This window comes from Callospermophilus lateralis, chromosome 3 (genome assembly GCF_048772815.1).
Source record: "Callospermophilus lateralis isolate mCalLat2 chromosome 3, mCalLat2.hap1, whole genome shotgun sequence".
Lineage (NCBI taxonomy): Eukaryota > Metazoa > Chordata > Mammalia > Rodentia > Sciuridae > Callospermophilus > Callospermophilus lateralis.
The window spans coordinates 193,102,137-193,122,494 of record NC_135307.1 but is presented as its reverse complement, the minus strand read 5'-3'; the positions used below and the strand labels follow the sequence as shown (position 1 = coordinate 193,122,494).

The 20,358-nt window shown below is 36.3% G+C and overlaps 1 protein-coding gene and 1 non-coding gene across 8 annotated transcripts in view; both read left to right on the top strand.

Moving 5' to 3' along the window:
* Positions 1–20,358, top strand: part of Ncoa3 (nuclear receptor coactivator 3) — a 126,147-nt gene that overhangs the window by 26,386 nt on the left and 79,403 nt on the right. The window lies entirely within an intron of this gene.
* On the top strand, positions 11,232–11,304 carry Trnav-cac (transfer RNA valine (anticodon CAC)). The gene has a single exon. It is a non-coding gene; the product is annotated as a tRNA-Val (tRNA).

Genomic DNA, 20,358 nt, shown 5'->3' with positions numbered 1-20,358 from the left:
TACACTTTAAATCATCTTTAGATTATTTATGATACCTAATGTTATGTGGATGCTCTGTAAATAGTCATTATACTGTATCACTTAGGGAATAACAACAAGAAGAAAGTTTATACATGGTCTATAAATACATTCATCTTAACTCAAACTATGAACAAGACATGAAGTTAACAATGCTCTAACAATTACTACAGAGAGATTGAGGCTTTCTATGATGCTGTGGGATTACAGTGGGCACACTATGCATCACTTTTTATGTGGATTTAGTATAATGCTCCACATGGGGCAAATTAAAGTTTTGCTTTTTGGAAGTTTCTGGAATTTTTTTCTGAATATTTTTGACCCAAGATTACTTGAATCTGTGAGTGTGGATTCCTGGGGGTAGGGACAGCTGACTGTATCCTGAAACTTGGTAACTTAAACATTTCTTATGTTCCATAGTTTCCAAATATTAGGATTCTGGGAGTAGCTGGGTGGTTCTGGTTTGAGGTCTTGAAGCTCTGATTTGCAAGGATCTGAAGGCTTGACAGGTGCTGTTTTCAAGTTGATGTACTTATTATCCACTGGAAAGGAGATGGTTCCTTGCTTGGGTGTCTGCCGCTATGTGCTTAGAGAGGGGGCCAAAGGGAGGATGAAGAAAGTGGCAATGTCTTCTGTAAGGACCCCCAAAGTGACAAACTATGTCTCTTTTGCACCTTTTTTTGGTTGCACAAACCAACCCTGATACTGGGTGGGAGAGGGCGAAGAGTACGAATTCCAGGAGATGAGGATTGCTGGATGCCATCTTGGAGACTTACTATTTTAAGGCTGTTTAGTGTTCGTGTGAGTTATCAGGAGACACATGGTGTCTGGTGTTTTTTGTTATACTGGCAACTATTGACGACCAGTAGCCTGTATTAATTTATTAGGGGGCAGCAAAATGCTAATATTTGAATTCATGCTACTTTGACTTAATAACTGTACTATTTCTATAAAGAGAAACTTCCTTTAATTCACAATTGGTGATGCAGTGTGAGTACAGCTCACATAGGAAAGGTGGGATAAATGTTGCATTCTTTCTCTTTACTCACTAGTACTTACTTAAAATAAGTTGGCTTACTAGCATTCTAGTGCTTAAAAGAAAAACTTTTTCCCTCATAGTTTTAATTTTTTATTTCCTCAGGAAGAGCTCATGGAAACAATATTCCTTGAAGTCTACCATGTGAGATGTTTGTGTGCAACTTTAATGGTTTAAAGCTGGGTTGTCTGATTATAAATTTGTTTTCAAGAGTGTCTGAAATATGGGGCTGGGGATGTGGCTCAAGCTGTAGTGCGCTTGCCTGGCGTGCGTGCGCCTGGGTTCAATCCTCAGCACCACATACAAACAAAGATGTTGTGTCCGCCGAAAACTAAAAAATAAATAAATATTAAAAAAAAGAGTGTCTGAAATATGTCTTTTCAGTCATTTTAAATGATTTTAGACTGGCAAAAATAGTTGTGTTCACTTGTGCCATGGCACATAGCTGTAATCCAGAGGCTTAGGAGGCTGAGACGGGAGGATCAGGAGCTCAAAGCCAGCGTCAGCAATTTAGCAAGATCCTGTCTCAAAATTATTTAAAAAAAAATAAATAAAGGATTGGGGATATTGTTCAGTGGTTAAGCACTCCTGGGTTCAATCCGCAGTACTCCTCCCCACCAAAAAAATAATTCTTGTATCTCTTCTTGCTTCATCCACCCCAGGGTCTTTTATTTTGAAGGGAAGCAAACGTTGAACCCTGTGCTACATCCCCAGCTCTCTCATATACTCTTGACTTGGTTCCCTTAATATTAAAGGCTTGTATAATCTTGTTACAGTAATGAAAACTAAGAGTTTAACATTCGCACAAAACTGTTTAAGACAAATTACATAATTTTCTTTTTAAAAATATTTATTATTTAGTTGTAGTTGGACATAATAACTTTATTTATTTATTTTTATGTGGTGCTGAGTATGGACCTCAGGGTCTCACACATGCCAGGTGAGCGCTCTACTGCTGAGCCACAACCCCAGCCCCACAAATTTCATAATTTTCCATTGTTGTCTCTCTCTCTCTCTCTCTCTCTCTCTCTCTCTCTCTTTTTTCTTGATGGTGCTGGGCGTCAAACCCAGGGCCTTGCACATGCTGGGTAAGTGCTCTACCACTGAGCTACATTCCCAGTCCTCCCCTTTTCTTTTCTAGGATTTTATTTCTATACTTTTTTTAACTTTTAAAAAATTGTGTATTAATTTCACAGAATTGTGGGTTTTATTTTGGCATATGTGTGAATACCCGTCCTATACTTAATTTCTCCTTTTTGCCCTTTCAAGTTTATTTTGTTATTTTTCTTGTTTTTCTTTTCAGCTGTGTATGGAATGTCTGTGACAATATATTTCAATATATCTTTGACTTTCATAATTCATCTTGATTTAAAAAAAATTATGCAGTTTGTATTTTTATCCTAGCTGTTGCCTTTATAGTAAACCTTTACGCATAATATGCTTGGGTCCCTCTGTTTTTTTTTTTGGTGGTTTGTTGGTTTCTTACTTTGAGTATTACTGAAATAATGAAGTAACCTCTTTTTGCTCCCCAGCATTTGAGTTAAAGTAATATTTTTTTTTTTTACTTTGAATACTTGGTGCCATGGCAATTAGCCAGTTTTTCTAGCTTCTATCTCTTCTTGTTTTCTCCTCAATTTTTCTTTATTTCTTTCCAGTTCTAGAGATCAAACCCAGGGGCTCTGTATCACTGTGCTACATTTCCAACAATTTTATTTATATATTTTTATTTTGAGGCAGGGTGTCACTAAGTTGCTGAGACTGGCTTTGAACTTGTGATCCCGCTGCCTCAGCCTCCCAAGTTGCTGGTATTACTGGAGTATGCCACCAGGTTTGGCTCATAGCCATCAGTAATTTTTTACAGATGAGTACTTAATTCTCTCCACCAATTTTATATAGTAGACTTTTCATTTTCTCTAATAATTTCCTCAGGAAGAGCTTAAGGGAATAGTATTCCTTGAGTCTCACTGTGTTTGGGGAATGTGTGTATAGCTTGAATGTTTCAGAGCTGATTTGTATGATCAGAATTTTCCAGGGTGTCTGAAATATGTCATTTCATTGTCTTTTCTTATAGAGCAGAGCTGCCAGTCTGATGCGAATCAGTTTTTGGTGGCTTTAGTGACTTAGCTTTTTTGTGTCTAGAAAGGCAAAACATTATTTTAATAGCATGCATGTATTTTTTTTTTTTTTGTGTGTGTGTGTCTGTGTCCTATGATTGAACCCAGGATACTCTACCACTGAGCTACATTTCCAGTCCTTTTTACTTTTTGAGACGGGGTCTTGCTAATTGTTGAATCTGGCCTCCAATTTGTAATTCTCTTGTCTTGGTCTCCTCAGTTGGAATTATAGGTGTATACCACTGCACTCAGCTTCATAGTTTTACACATTGGTGTTCATCTGACTCATTTTTTTCAGGCATGCCCTGAGTCCTTATGATATGCAGTTTCAAGTGTAGGTTTTCTTGACTTTTGTTAGGTTTTTGTTTTGTTATTTTTTTTCTTGTTTCCCATACCTTGATTTTCTCCTTTGGGACTCCTGCATACATGTGTTGGGTCTTTTTTGCATATTGTTTATTTGGGATAAACCTCAGTTATTTCACTTGTTTATCCAACTATCTTTTTAATCTTTTCATTTAGATTTTGATATTGATATTTTTTATTTTTTTAGAGAGAATGGGGGGTGGGGGGGGAGAGAGAGAGAGAGAGAGAGAGAGAGAGAGAGAATTTTTTAATATTTATTTTTTAGTTCTCGGCGGACACAACATCTTTGTATGTGGTGCTGAGGATTGAACCCGGGCCGCATGCATGCCAGGAGACCGCGCAACCTCTTGAGCCACATCTCCAGCCCTTGATATTGATATTTTAAACTTTACATGTCCCGAACTGAATTCCTGATCTCCTCCAGTTTTTTACCAAAAGCCTTGTCTTTCTCATCTACTAGACACCCCATTCTTGTGGTTGCTCAGACCTAGAAATCTTGACTCCTCTTTATCTTACTTCTATATCTGTATCTTTTTTTTTTTTTTGTACTGGGGCATGTAGTTTTTCTAGATTCTTTTGGTAGGTACATCAGGTTTGAAGTTGTTTGGTACATATTTGGTTTTGGTCTTTATGCTGGCTCTCTTGTTGATAAAATACCTAAATTTTCATATTTCTAGCTTTTTGGGAGAATACTTTCTAGGGAAAAAAACATTTAATTTATGATCTAAAGACATAAGTTTATAAAAAATTAAATGTAAAGATGTTTACTTTGTGTACAAAGAATTACAAATGCCTTTTTAATATTTGGCATTTTAGGTCACATCTCCTTACGTATTTTCATTATCAAGTGCAGTGGAAAATAAAGATTTCTGTTAAGGCAAATGTTTGTTTCTTCTTGACAGTGATTAAAAGATGATTAGAATAATGCTGATTCAGTAGGAAAAAATTTAAACATGTACATTAAAAAAAGAAACATGGTTATTTTGTTCATATCTTTCAATTAGCCCTTTTAGGAAATGAAAAGGGAAAATAATTTTTGTATGGCCTAATATTTCACCATTAAGGTAGGTTAAATTAATAATGAATAAATAGGAAGGTTAAAATAGAAAGGTTAATGTAAACATTTTTTAAAGCTTTTTTTTTTTTTTTGGCTTGACAGAAGCTCTGTTTCTCCAGGTTTTAAAAATCCCGATGCACCAGGTTGGTCCTTTTGCTGAGGACGAGACACTTTTGTGGTAATGTTGCCATGGTGACTGCCTTCCTAGTGCTGTCTCAAGGTCACTCATCACTCATAGCATTGAATACTTGGATTTTGTTAAAGAAATATCAACACTCAGTAGATAAAATAAAACTTAATTATTATGTTGCATTTACTCAAGCAATTCTAGAAAAATCATAGACAGTATTTTGTGTTAATAGTACTAATAGACTATACTTATTTTCAATACTGAATTTTAACCCTCCATATTAGGCTAATGATAAACCTATAAAGTAGCTAAAACCAGATATTGTAATATTTTGATATTATTCAATTTGTGATTTTTTTTTTTGTGCAACAAGTTAATTTTCACTGCATTTATGTTTGAAGATATCTAAACAAATCTCCGTGTTTGTGTACACACACACACACACACCCACCCACACACATACACACACCCACCCACACACATTCTTTATATAAGACAGAAGAAAAGATTCTTTAATATTTCTTTTCTTTTTGGTAAACTTATCTTGAAGTTGCTAGTTGCTTCAGCCTTTGTTTATATGAAAATATTATGATCTTTTTATTTATTCCAAACTTGACTTCAGAGATCTATTGTCTACCTGGCTTCTATTTTATGTACTCTTTGTCTCATTCTGCTGTTAAGTTTCCTTGTTCTCATTTTGAGTTTTTGGTTTTTAGTTAAACATTTGTGTTGTCTGGAAAAGCTGTTTGTTAAAGGCTTTTACGTATTGTTATCAAACTGGTTTTTAGTGAAGGAAAACACGAGGAAAAAATGCACGCTTGTGTTATTCTTTATTATGGGGCTTGTTCTAGTGAGAGAAGAATCAGCTATATGCCTCTATCGGGCTGGAAGGTGACTTTGAAATAGGAGACTAGAAGCATTTCTACTAAACATCAACAACAACAAAAATGCTGTTCAAGTATCTGGCTAGAAAATTTGGTGTTTTAGCAAGTTAAAATCTAACTACTTGCTGTACTTTCAGGACTGTTGGATGAACAGATTCTCATAAAGCCTTTTCATCTCTGATTCTGTAGAGCAGACACCTTTGCAATGTCTAATCAAGATATTTTTACATGCTTGAAATTTCTGTAAACCAGAGATCTGTAGATAGTTGGCATATATTACCTGGCACATTTGCAACACTAACGATTGTTTCATTTATGCATATTTATGAAGCAAAGTATGTTATCTGATGCTATTTTTGTTAATTTATTTGGAAAGTGGAGTTTATTTAAAACTTTAGTCTCTGATATGAGACAACATGGATCTAGAAAAAATATTAGCCCTGGAGACCAGTATCCTATTCTGACCACTCATCTGTATCTTACCGAATGAACTTGATCAGGTCATTTGGTGTACTACATTTTCCTTATCTCTAAATTAAGGTGGTCCAATTTTCATTGTGACCTTCCATGATTCCACTATTAGTAGTAAAATTTGGGTTAACTTCAGTAATGGAGGAGATGTGCCCTTCATACTAATCTAAAACGTTGCGTCTTTCAAATTGATTTGTTTAATTTTGGATGCCAATTTATTTTATATTTCTTTAGGTAGAATTTTAAAACATCTTAAATTTCCATTCCTTAGGTAGTATTAGAGTAATTTTATATTCCAGTTCTTTTCTTTTTTGTGCCAGGGATTGAATCCAGAGGAGCTCAACCACTGAACCACATCCCCAGCCTTTTTTTTTTTTTTTTTTTGAGACAGCGTCTCACTGAGTTGCTTAGGGCCCTGGTAACTTGCTGAGGCTGACCTCAAACTTGTGATTCTCCTCTCTCAGCCTCCCAAGCTGCTGGGATTGCAGGTATGTGCCACTGTACCAGGCTGTCATTTAAAAAATAGTGCTATAGTTTAAACTAGCCCTTTTGTTGCTTGGCTGTTAAAACAGTGTTACAAAGAACATCTCCTTTCTTCTCTTTACTGATTTGTGCAAAAAATTCCATGGAGCATATTCCTTGAAGTTATATTTCTAGGTTTGTGAAAGTCTGAGAGAGATCCTTCATGTTTGGATAAATATTTCAAAATTGCCTTCCAGAAAACTTTGGTAGTTTACAGTCTTGTTAACAGTGACAACTACATTTCATTGCACATTTCCTTGGAGGATGATGTTATCATAGCTACCATATGAGTGCCAACCTTGTGTTAAGAATTGTGCCGGTGCTTAATTTAGCACTGTCTAATCCTCATAATCCATAAGATATTCTTTTAATCCCCATGTACAGTTAAGGAATTTAAGGATCAGAGGTGAAATAACTTGGCTAAAGCCACACAACTAGTAAACCCTGGCAACCCTGGGGCTTAAATCCACTTTCTCCAGATTCCAAAGTCTCTGTTCCCTCTATCCAAGAATAGTGTAATGTTGCTAAATTGAGAAGATCATCTTTAAAAGGTGTGAGTATAAATTCAGAATGTATTTTTTCCTTTAAAATAAGTGATTTAGTCACATAATATAAAATGTTAACAATGCTTCAGAATAGCCATAGTCTAAAATAGCATATAGATGATGTAATTTATTGGAAAAGGTATTTTCTAACTCTGGCTTCAGATATTTGATCTTTTTTTTTTCTTCCTTTCTTTTGTATTGAGGATTGAAGCCAGGGGTACACTCACTATCCCTGAGCTACATCCCCATCCCTTTTTATTTGTTTATTTTTGTTTTGAGATGGTCTTGCTAAGTTTCTGAGGATGGCCTCATACTTGTGATCCTCCTACTTCAGCTTCCCAAGCTCCCAGGATTACAGGTGTGTACTACCACACCTGGCTAGATATTTGATTTCTTGACTTTGTAGATGTCTAATTCCAAGTAGCGTTGGGATTACCTTGATGAACCAGTGATTATAGCTAGAAATGTACTCCTGTAAACCCAATCTGGTTTTAGAAAGAGTAGGCTATGTTAGTTTGTTAGGAATGCCATAACTAAGTGTCACGGACTGCGTGGTTTAAACAGTATAAATTTATTTTCTCACAGTTCTGGAGGCAAGGTGTTTGTGGGGTTGCTTTCTTTGGAAGACTCTTTTCTTGATTTGTAGGTAACTGACTTCTCCCTCAATCTTCACATGGTTTTCCCTCTGTACATGTATGTGGCCAAATTTCCTCTTATAACAATATTAGTCATAACCCAGTAAAGTTCTAATGATAAATTATATTTTTAACTTAATTATGTCTTTAAGGTTCCTATCTTCAAATGTGGTCATATTCTAAGGCAGTAGAGGTTTGAATTTCAACAGAGTTTGGGATACAATTTGGCCTCTAACATACGCCATATATGATTTTATCTTCCAGAATTTGAGGGTTTCAGGTGCTTTTTTTGGTAATGTTTGAACATGTGATTTTTTTTCTTTATTTTTGTTTATTTATATATATTTTTTCATGTGATACTGAGGATTAAACCCAGGGCCTCTCACATTCGAGCCAAGTGCTCTACCACTGAGCTACAACCCCAGCCTCTGAACATGTGATTTTTATATGCCTTGTTTACCCTTGAAGTAACTTTGATTTAGCATTATGAAAATATTTATTACTTGTTAGCACATTTTTTGCTGTGTTGAATCAAACTTAAGTTTAGTCAATAGTTGTAAAAACTTTGTAGTAAATTGTTTTGTAGTGTTTGGCATCAAACCTAGGTCCTTGCACATGCTAGGCTACTGCTCCATCACTAAGCTACAACCGCAATTCAGTACATAAAATTTTTAAAATTTTGGGTGATACTGGCGAATTGAACCTAGTGACATTGTATCACTGAGCAACATTCCTAGCCCTTTTTATTTTTTTAATTTGAGATAAGTTCTCAGTAATTTGCTCAAGCTGGTCTCAATTTGTGATCCTCCTGCCTTAGCCTCCTGTGTACTGGGATTACAAGTATGCACCACCATGAGTGACCCCAAAACAGATATTTATTTAAAACTGTTTGCGGGGGTCAGGGGAGTAGGGAGACTGTTTAGAAATATTTAGCGTTAGAAAAGGTAAGAGAGTGAGGAAAAGTAACAGAAAAAAGCTTAATTGGGGCTGGGGTTATGGCTGTGTAGTAGAGCACTTGCCTAGCATGTGAGAGGCCCTGGGTTCCATTCTCAGTGCTGTATACAAATAAATAAAATAAAGGTTTATTGACAACTTAAAAAAAAAAAGGCCTAATTGGGCTGGGGTTGTGGTTCAGTTGTAGAAAAATAAATAAATAAAATAAAGATATTGTGTCCATCTACAACTAAAAAGTTTTAAAAAAAGTCCTGTCAGAATGTAACTTTTCCACCTTGATCTTAGTAATTTTAGGTTCTTGTGTAAAACAATAATAATATCAGTTGTTATTATTTACTGAACAATTAGAACATGTATCAAGACGGCATTATTTTAAATGATTTATGTAATTCATAACCCTCATAACAATTCCGTTAAGTTTTTTTCATGTCCATTTTAGGATGGTTAAGCCCTCAGTAGGATGAACTAGTTTGTCTGTACCCAAATTTATAATCTTTATTGTACTGTCTTCTGATTTTTTTACTTAAGTTTGTCATTTTATGACAGATTTCTGTAGCATATTATACATGATTTCATCTTTCCTGGGCTGGCTGGTTTTCTTACATACTGCAAAATGGAGAAGTCAGAGGTTTTCTCCTCTTTGGCAGAATTCCAAACACCATTCTTGGAACAGAAAACTGAAGACCTTTGGTGTTTTATAGCATGACATTAATTCATAAATATATGTGTATATGTTTTAAATTCCAGAAAACTACAGTAGTATAGTGTTGGCATGTTTTAACTACACCTTAACCTTGGATCCAAGAGATTTCTACCAATACTACAAATTATTTGATGACAGATTTATTCTTATTTTTTAGTAGTGTTTCAATTTGCTTTCCTTTGTGTTTCTCACCAAAAAAGGTCTTATGTTCAATGGAATATCTTCAGAGGATCTCTCAAATGAAATTATATAAATCCTTACAAATTGTTAAGAAACTTCCATGTTTTAGCCTCTGTATACTGACTGAATGATTCTCTCCAAGATCTTTGGGAATCTTTCTCACTATTTTTTTTTTTTTTTTTTTGGTACTGGGGACCTACATCAGTGGTGCTTTACCACTGAGCTACCTCCTCAGACCTTTACTTTTTTTTTTTTTTAATTTATTTTTTAGATGTATTTGTCAATACCTTTATTTTATTTATTTATATGTGGTGCTGAGGATCGAACCCAGGGCCTCGCATGTGCTAAGCGAGCATTCTACTGCTGAGCCACCGCTGAGCCACCTCCTCAGTCCTTTTTATTTTTTATTTTGAGACAGGGTCTGGTCTCAGCCTCCCAAGCTGCTGGGATTACAGCATGCACCACCATGCCCAAGGATGGGAATCTTCTTTATTCACTATAAGGGCCCCTTCCATCTCCTCTCCATTTAATTAAAATTTTGTGTGCTTACTATGTGTTAGGTGCTGTAGCCAAACCAATGCAAGAAATGAAGACTCTGCTTTCAAAAGGGAGAATTACAAGGAGAGAGGCAGTTACCAGGTGATAAGTATAATAGAGATGTACCAGGATGCTATGAAGCTTATTGGAGAAATGTATAGCCTAATTTGGAATTGGGATCGGTGTTAGAAAGAGAGAAAGCTATAGTGCCTGAATACACTTCCAAGAGGATTAATAAGAGGTATGAATTGGAACTGGGGGGTGGGGACAGTAGCTCAGAGGCCCTGAATCAGTCTTAGCACCCTCTCCCCACCAAACACCAAAACAAAAACAAGCTGAAGGTAGTGTTCCAACAGAGAGTGACTTCAAAGTAGTTGTACTGTTATCTGGGAAATGTTAAGTTATTGTGGTTGGACCCCGAAGTTTAAAAAAAGATGTTTCAAAGTGAGCTTAAAAAGGATTTTGGACTTTATATAGGGTTGGAATAGTTTCTGGGGATGGAAAGATTGCCTTGATTCAGCTAAGGATTAAGTAGATTTCAGAGTAATCCAAGGAGAATGACTAGCTGAAGTACTAAAATGTAGTTGTAATAAGCTCAGAAAGAAATGGATAGACTTGAGAGATTTAAAAACTGATACTATGGGATGATTGTAGGTGCAAGACTTGAGCTTCTAAGAGTATTTTGTTTGAGTTCTTGGTTTGCTTACACTAGATTTTTTTTAAAGATTTTTTTTTAGTTGTAGATGGACACAATACCTTTATTGTTTATTTGTATGCGGTGCTGGTGATCGAACACAGTGCCTCACTCATGCTAGGCAAGTGCTGTACTACTGTAAGCCACAACCCCAGCCCCACAGTACACATTTAATAAACATTCGTTGAATAAGTAAATAAAATACATAGCTTTTTACATATTCTTAAACATCTGGAATTTGCTGTTATGGGAATGTAGGATGGAATTTTTACATGTCAGTATGAAAAGATGTTGAAAAACAAATTGCCGAATTATTTCTTTGTATTTCCTTCTAAGGTCACATAGTAAGTGGCAGACCTCCTATTAGCATACAAGTCTTCTGGGGGCTGGGGATATAGCTCAGTTGGTAGAGTGCTTGCCTCACATGGACAAGGCCCTGGGTTCAATTCCCAGCATCCCCACCCCCCCAAAAAAAAAAAAAATTCAAGTCTTCTGACTGTCAAACTCAGTGTTCTTTGTGGTACTTTTTTGTCTAGGGTACTTTTTAAAATTGATTTAGTTTTTAATTGAACTATATTAAATTTTATCTAAGTCCCTTTGAAAACATTATTTGCTAGTATTTTATTATAATAAATTCAACCTTAATTATAATCTAATCTCAATTGATAAATTTTGAGAGATGAAATTGAATTCACAAAATTGTTTCTGACTTTCAAAAGTAGCCATGAAACCAGGTGTGGTGTCCTGTGCTTATAGTTCCAGCTGTTTGGGAGGATGAGGTGGGAGTATTGCTTGAGCCCAGGAATTCAATTCCTGGGTAATATAGCGAGACCTTGTCCCACACTGGAAAAAATAAACTATTCATGGAACAGATCGAGAATCTTAATGAGCAAGCAGGAGGGGTGAGAGTGTTTTTCAGGTTGGAGTATGTGAGATCTGTCAGAGATCTGTTCTAGCCCACAAAAGTGTACTCTGCTTTCCTTTAGTTTTTGTTTCTTCTGGGTGGTGTTTCTACCCCTGGCCTGCTGAGTTGTACTCTCTGGGGGTGGGACCTAGCTCAAGATCCCCAAGATATTCTGCTCCCTGAAGTTTGAGAGTACTATTCTAGAATAGTCTAGAGGGGAAGTATTGCTTCCTGATTGCTTTCTCCTTTTTAGGTGTATGATTAGACTTTGCTTAGGAGCCTATATTCCTAGGGCAGTCCTATAAAGTTCTGTTTTGTATATAGTAGTAATTCTTGAAATTTAAAGGGCACCGAATCACCTAGACAGTTAAATCAGTTAAGCATGTATGATTCTGGTGTCGGGTACAAAAAATTGCATTAGAATTTCTTGGTGATGGTGATTATTGCTGGTTTGGGGACCATAATTGGATAATTACTGCTTTGTGACAAAGTGTGGTAAGGAAAGTTAAATGAATATGGGGTGATGAGATAGGATTTTGATTTTAGGAGGATCTTGTCATCAGCTAATGGTCTTCTATACTTTGAATTCATTCTTGTGAAAAATAGGGATGGGGTTAAACTAATGCTCCTCGGCCATGTATTGGAAAAGCTTTGGTTTTTAAGTAGCCACTGAAGACCTGTTTTGTTTGTGGCCCTCCACGGCCCCCCCCATTGGGTAATATTAGAATTGAAATTTTTGTAATCACAATAAAAATGAAGAGGGTAGTAGAAAAAGCATGAACTTGAATTCAAGCTACTCTGCATAAAATTTATTCCTGCTGTGTGGGGAGACCTTGAGCAAGTTGTAACTGGGCTAACTTTTAGCTGTCTTATGTATGGACAATGAATTGCTGTGTACCTTAGGAATTTGATAAATGTTCCATTCTGTCTCTTTATGATAGTTTCTAGTTTAAAATAAAGAACTTGTTTTCCTGGATTCCCAATGGTGAAAGGAGATAATTGGGAGAAACAGAAGGAATAGAAATTGTTTGGGATTTATTATATATAATAAAAATCTGTTAATGGTGGTATGTACACCCCCCCATTACTATCATTATTTTTTTGTCCTGGGGATTGAACCCAGGGGCATTGAACCACTGAGTCACATCCCTAACTCCCCCACCCCTTTTAAAAATTGACCAGTGCAACCTTTTTTTTTTTTTTTGTATCAGGGATTGAACTTGTGGCACTTGACCACTGAGCCACATCCCCAGCCCTATTTTATATCTAATTATTTAGAGACAGGGTCTCACTGAGTTGCTTAGTGCCTTGCTTTTGCTGAGGCTGGCTTTGCACTTATGACCTCCTGTCTCAGCATTCTGAGCTGCTGGGATTACAGGCATGCGCCACCACTCCCAGCCCCAGTGTAACCATTTTTTAAAATAACTTTAATTAATTGATAATAATTTATGTGGATCAAATTCAGTGCCTCACATGTGCTAAGCAAGCGTTCTACCACTGAGCCACAACCCCAGCCCTTTGTATTTTTTATTCAGAGACAGAGTCTTGCTAATTGCTTAGGGATTTGCTGAATTGCTGAGGCTGGCCTCGAACTTGCAATCCTCCTGCCTCAGCCTCCTTAGTCACTAGGATTATAGGTGTGCACCACTGTGCCCCGCTGAAATCCAGGCTCTTAGATTGCTTTGATTTGTCATCTCTTTGGCCTTCTTTAATCTGAGACATTTTCTGATTTTTCTTTGTATTTTATGTTAATAATTTTTTTTAAACTTTTTTTTAATATTTATTTTTTAGTTGTTGTTGGACACAATACTTTTATTTTATTTTATTTATTGTATGTGGTGCTGAGAATCGAACCCAGGGCCTTGCAAGTGGTAGGCAAGCGCTCTACTACTGAGCCACAACCCTAGCCCTTTAAAGTTAATAATTTTTGGATCACATATTTTGTGGATGACCCTCATTTTGTGCTTGTGATGTTTTCTCACATTTAGATTTGTTTTCTGCACATTTGGGGGAAAAAGTACACAGAATTCATCTTCTCTTGTCTAACTAGGAGGCGAATGTTGATTAGTTTCATTTCTGGTGATGTTAACTTCGGTCGAGGTTGTGTTTGTTCTATTTTTCATAGTATAGTTTTATTTTTATTTTATTTTTTAATTCTGTTTAGATATATATGACAGTGGAGTATATTTTTTATATATCATACATACAGGGAGTATAACTTCCCATTCTTGTGGTTGTACATGATGTGGAGTTACACTGGCTATGTATTCATATGCGAACATAGGAAAGTTATGTCTGATTCATTTTACTGTCTTTCCTACTCCCACCCTCCCTTCCCTTCGTCTAATCCAATAAACTTGTATTTCCCCCTGTCCCTCTTATTGTGTGTTATTATCTCATGTCAGAACATTCAGCCTTTGTTTTTATTGAAATTGCCTTATTTCACTTAGATGGTAGTCTCCACTTCCATCTGTGCACCGGCAAATGCCATAATTTCATTATTCTTTTTTAAATATTTATTTTTAAGTTGTAGTTGGACACAATACCTTTATTTCACTTACTTATTTTTATGTGGTGCTGAGGATCGAACCCAGGGTCTCGCACTTTCGAGGTGAGCGCTCTACCACTGAAGCCACAACCAGCCCAATTTCATTATTCTTTATTACTGAGAAATATTCCATTGTTTTAATATACCACTTTCTTTATCCATTCATCTGTTGAAAGGCACCTAGGTTGGTTCCATAGGTTAGCTATTGTGAATTGAGCTGCTGTAAACATTGTGGCTATAGTCACTGTAGTAAACTGATTTTAAGTCTTTTGGGTATAAACCTAGGAGTGGGATGACTGGGTCAAATGGTGATTCCATTCCATGTTTTCTGAGGAATCTCCTACTGATTTCCACAATGGTCACACCAATTTGCAGTCCCACCAGCAATGTATAAGTGTACCTTTTCCCCACATCCTCGCCAACATTTATTGTTACTTGTATTTGTGGTAATTGCCATTCTGCCTGGAATGAGATGAAATTTCAGTGTAGTTTTAAACTGCATTTCTCTAATTGCTAGAGGTGTTTAACATTTTTTCACATATTTGTTGACCAATTGTATTTCTTCTGTGAAGTGCACATTCAGTTCCTTTGCCCATTTATTGATTGGGTTTTTTTAAATTTTTTTTTTGAGTTCTTTATATATTCTGGAGATCAATGCTCTATCTGAGGTGAAGGTGGCACAGATTTTCTCCCATTCTGTAGGCTCTGTCTTCATGTTCTTGATTGTTCCCTTTGGTTGAAGAAGCTTTTTAGTTTGATACCATCCCATTTATTATTTTTTAAAAATATTTTTTAGTTGTAGGTGGACACACAATATCTTTATTTCATTTTTTTAAAAAATGTGGTGCTGAGGATTGAACCCAGTGCCTTACGTGTGCTAGGCGCTCCACCACTGAGCCACAACCCCAGACCCCCATTTATTGATTTTTGATTTTACTTCTTGCGCTTAGGAGTCTTGTTGAGGAATTATGTTCCTAAGACAACATGATGGAGATTTGGGCCTACTTTATTTTCTAGTAGGTTCAGGTCTCTGGTCCTTGATCCACTTTGAGTTGAATTTTGGACAGGGTGAGAGATAGGGGTTCAATTTTATTTTGCTACATATGGATTTCCAGTTTTACCAGCATCATTTGTTGAAGAGGCTATCTTTTCTCCAATGTATGTTTATGACATCTTTGTCTAGTATGAGATAACTCTATTTATGTGGGTTTTTCTTTGGGCCTTCCGTTTTATACCATTGTTCTTCATGTCTGTTTTGGTGCCAATACCATGCCGTTTTTGTTATTATAGCTCTGTATTATAATTTAAGATCTGGTATTGTGATGCCTCCTGCTGCGCTTTTCTCTCTAAGGATTACTTGGTTATTCTCAGCCTCTTATTTTTCCAAATAAATTTTATGACTGCTTTTTCTATTTCTATGAAGAATGTCATTGAAATTTTAATAGAATTTGCATTAAAACCTGTATAGGGTTTTTGGTAAATGGCCATTTTGACAGTATTAATTCTGCATAGTATGGCTTTCTTGTGGGGAGAAACTATAAAAGTATCCTGTAGGATTTTTGAGCCAGTGACTATAGAAATATCCATATACTCCTTGAGCTTTTATCTCTAGATTCAGCTTCCTTTGATTCTTTCTGAATCAATTATGATTTTGATCAAATGCTGACTTTCTAGTTCCTTTGTTCCTTCTGTATTAGACTTTATTGTAAGGACAAGTTTCATTTGTATATATGTATATTCCCCCCCATACTTATTGTAGATTCATGAAGTTTCAGTTCATATGGTACATTATGATTTTTTAATCATTATCTTTTTTTTTTTAATTTTATTTTTTTGTGGTGCTGGGATTGAACCCAGGGCCTTGTGATTGTGAGGGAAGCATTCTACCAACTGAGCTCTATCCCCAGCCCTTTAACCATTATCTTAAGAGATGCTCAAATTGTATCATATTTGGTCAGGTGATATTTAATTTTGATTATGATATATATATTTTTGTTATGGAATCTATAAAAACATGCCATTTTGAAAAATGTATTCGAACATATTCATCTCTTTGGCTTCTGGATGTCAAAGTATACTTGGAAGCCCTTTCTTGGCTTAAATTTGATTACCCACTGTTGATCACTAAGTCTGTTTTGTAACCTGTGCTGCTGGACCTTAGACAGTTCCATTACTTAGAGATATACCACATTGGGGGGTGGCTGGGAATGGAGGAGAAAGGTATAGAGATGTCCATAGTGAGATGGTTGCAAACACAACCATTGAAGTGTAACACTTGGGCTGGAGTGTGGCTCAGTGGTGGAGCGCTCGCCTAGCATGTGTGAAGCACTGGGTTCGACCTCAGCACCACATTAAAATAAATAAATAAAATAAAGGTATTGTCCATCTACAACTAAAAAAATATTTTAAAAATGTAATAATTGTTTAAAAAAAAGTTAACCATCAGAAACTGGAAAATCTATTTAATTTTTTTTTTTTTTTTTTTTTTAAGGAAATTGAAATTCTTAAGTGTATCCACACTTCCCATTTTAAAGCAGGCAATTAGTTACAATGTTCTGTGATGTGGTCTTTTCAGGGTGTGGGGTGGATTATTATTGTTCATCCATTGTCCTTCCCATTCCCTATGGGTAAGAGTACCTCCTTAAATAGTAGTATTTGTTTTAAGATGAATAACTCTTGAATCTGGATCTTTGTAATTTCAAGAGTGCTGGAAATGGAACCCAAAGCCTTGTGACTGGACTAGCACTTGTGCCACTGGACTAGCATTGGTGCTGCTGAACTGCAACTCCAGGTCGTGTTTGTGTTTTTTTTCTCATTTCCTACACTTTTTTTTTTTTGGCCTGTTAGCTGTACTTTCTTGCGATTGTCAGTACCTTATTGCTTTCAGTAATTCTCTTCTTTCTAATTTATTGTGAGTTGGGAAACCAGATACACACAGTTCTAATAAGCTGGGTTTAACTAAGATAAACTCCACTGTGAAACTGAGGAATCTTGTACTGAAGGGTGGACTGTATGTTCTTCTGTACCCAGAGATATGCCTTTCCTTGACCTAAAAGCATTGCTGATGGCAGTGAGGACCTCAGTCATTCAGTGTTCAGAATCATGTTTGAAATAGGTAGGACAAGGTATATTATTCATCTTTATTAAGGAAAAAACTGAGAAGGGGGAGCAAGGCAGGGTAATATAACTAGTAATTAGAAAAGCTGGAATTTGAATTCTTTTCCTAAAAATCCATAGGAAAAGCATTGGTTTTAGTAAAACTTCTGTTCTAATAATTCTGAGAAGCCAGTATTGCACACTAGGCTTTTTTTATTTTTTGTACTGGGACTTGAACTGTGGAATCCTGGGTCAGTCTTTTTATTTTTTAGACATAGTCTCAGTTGCCCAAGCTGGCCTTGAGTTCGGGATTCTCCTACCTCAGCCTTCCATGTGACTGGGATTATAGATGCATATCATCAAGCCTGGTTTATCTATTAGTTTATTTATTTATTTGGTACTGGGGATTGAACTCGGGGTCATTCAACCACTGGGCCACATCCCTAACCCTATTTTATATTTTATTTAGAGACAGTGTTTCATTGAGTCGCTTAACACCTCGCTTTTGCTGAGGCTGGCTTTGAACTCACAATCCTCCTGCCTCAGTCTCCCAAGCTGCTGGGATGATATATATTAGTTTTAAGTGTAGTGTTTTTATTGGGTTTATAAAACTTAAGATTTTGTTTTAGTTGTTGTGTTGGGGATTGAACTGAAGGCCTTGCACGTGGTAGGCAATCACTGTACTGATGAGCTGTATCCCCAGCCATTTTTTTTATTTTGGGGCAAGGTCTCACTAAATTGTCAACACTGGCTTTGACTTTGGGATCTTCCTGCCTCAGCCTTTCAAACTGCTAGGATTACAAGTGCACTCCACCACACTTGGCTCAAATATAAATTTTGAAATGAAGCATATTACTTTCTTTTTCTTTTGGTGCTGGGGATTGAACCCTGGGGTGTTTAACCACTAAACCACATCCCCAGCCTTTTTTTATATTTTTATTTAGAGACAGGGTCTTGCTCAGCTGCTTAGGGCCTCAATAAGTTGCTGAGGCTGCCTTTAACTCATGAACCTTCTGTTTCACCCTCCCAGGTCACTGAGAGTTCACTGAGAATACAGGTGTATGCCACTATGCTCAGCTGAAGCAAATTATTTTCTAGACTTATTACCTGGAACATAATTTTTAAGTTCCCATTGGTCTGTCATTTGGGTTCCCAGACTGAAAGTAGAAAAACATTTAGGGCTGTTGGATTTAATGATAATAAAATAGATAATTTATTGTTATTATTATTAATAATAATAAATACTAACAGATAATGAAATTAACCATTGTATACAATACTGTCTGGAACACTCCTTGTATAGTTGGTTCTTTTCACCTTGCATGAAATGCTCCATCCTGTGAGAAAAATTGCCTCCTTCACTTTACTCTTCCTTTTCTGTGTCATATTTTATTTTCCTTTTGGCTCTTCCCATTTTCTGGGAATATCTTTTTTCTCTCTATGTTATTTGGTAATATCCACTATTATTTGTCCATCTTTAGGTTTTATCCCATCTCAAGGGTTTATGTTAGGTCTTTTGAACTCAAGTAAGCACTTGAATTCCTGTATTAGGTTGCCTGAATTTAGAAACTTTTTTTGAGAACCATGTGCCTCTTTGACTTCTGCATCCATAGAACCTAGAATAGCAGTAGTGTAGAGTGTGGTATACTTCAAGCAAACACCTGTGAAATGGATGACTTGCAGTATTTTTGAGGCCCAGAAGATTGGCTTTTTCACTTGAGGTATGGCTGAGGTTGTAATCTAAATTTATATATATGTACATATACATATATAATATTATGCATATTATATATATTATATATGTAATATGTAGTGGTATTAGTGATTGAACTCAGGAGATTCAGCCACTGAGCAACATTTGCAGCCCCTTTTATTTTATTTTTGAGACAGGGTCTTGCTAAATTGTCCAGGCTGGCATCAAACTTTGGATCCTCCTGCCTCAGTCTCCCAATTAGCTGGGATTACAGGTATGGCTTCTAATTTGATTTTAAAACAGTAAACATATGAGCTGGGAATGGTGGTGCACTCTTGTAATCACAGCACCTCTGGAGACTGAGGCATGAGGATCACAAGTTCAAGGCCACTTAGTTAGATCCTAACTAAGATGGGGTATAGTTCAGGGGGTAAAGCTCCCCTGTGTTCTATCCCTACTACTGGGGGAAGGGAGAGGAGCCTATGACATACTTAAATTAAACTGAGTAGTATAGTTTGCATGTATAGTACTTTGTGTTTTTTAAGATAGATTGGCTATCCCACAACTAAAAAACTGTCTAGTTTGATGTTGTAAGAAATATTTATCTTTTTAAAAAACCATTTTGAAAGAGCAAGAAGACACACAGACCACTATTTTGTTTGCTTTTGTTTTATAGTCAATATTTCCTTTCAGGTTCTATTTTTTTTTTTAGAGAGAGAGAGAGAGAGAGAGAGAGAGAGAGAGAGAGAGAGAGAGAGAGAATTTTAATATTTATTTTTTAGTTTTTTTTCGGCGGACACAACAGCTTTGTTTGTATGTGGTGCTGAAGATTGAACCCAGGCCACATGCATGCCAGTCCAGTGCGCTACCGCTTGAGCCATATCCCCAGCCCTCAGATTCTACTTTTGGCACATAAGCTGTATTAGTCCAGGAAGAATATCGGGCAACAGTTTTTTGTTTCCCCAGATTTATTTGTCGTGTTTGCCAACTGAGGAATGTACTGGATACTTGGATAAAACCAGGGGAGACAATGGTTTAGTTGGAGAAGTGAGGAAATGATTGCTCTTTCCTGGTCTCAGTCTGTGCAAGATGCTAGCTTATTACTGCTTAACTCTGCGCTTTTTTGTGTGTTATCTGTGGAATAATTCACATGGTGGAAAAAAAAAAGAATAAAAACAAGGAGAAATTGAGGGAAAATTCCTCCTTCTTCACTGTCCCAGGAGGAGTCTTGGGGAGAAGGAGTATGAATGACTGATTTAAATTTATTCTGGCAA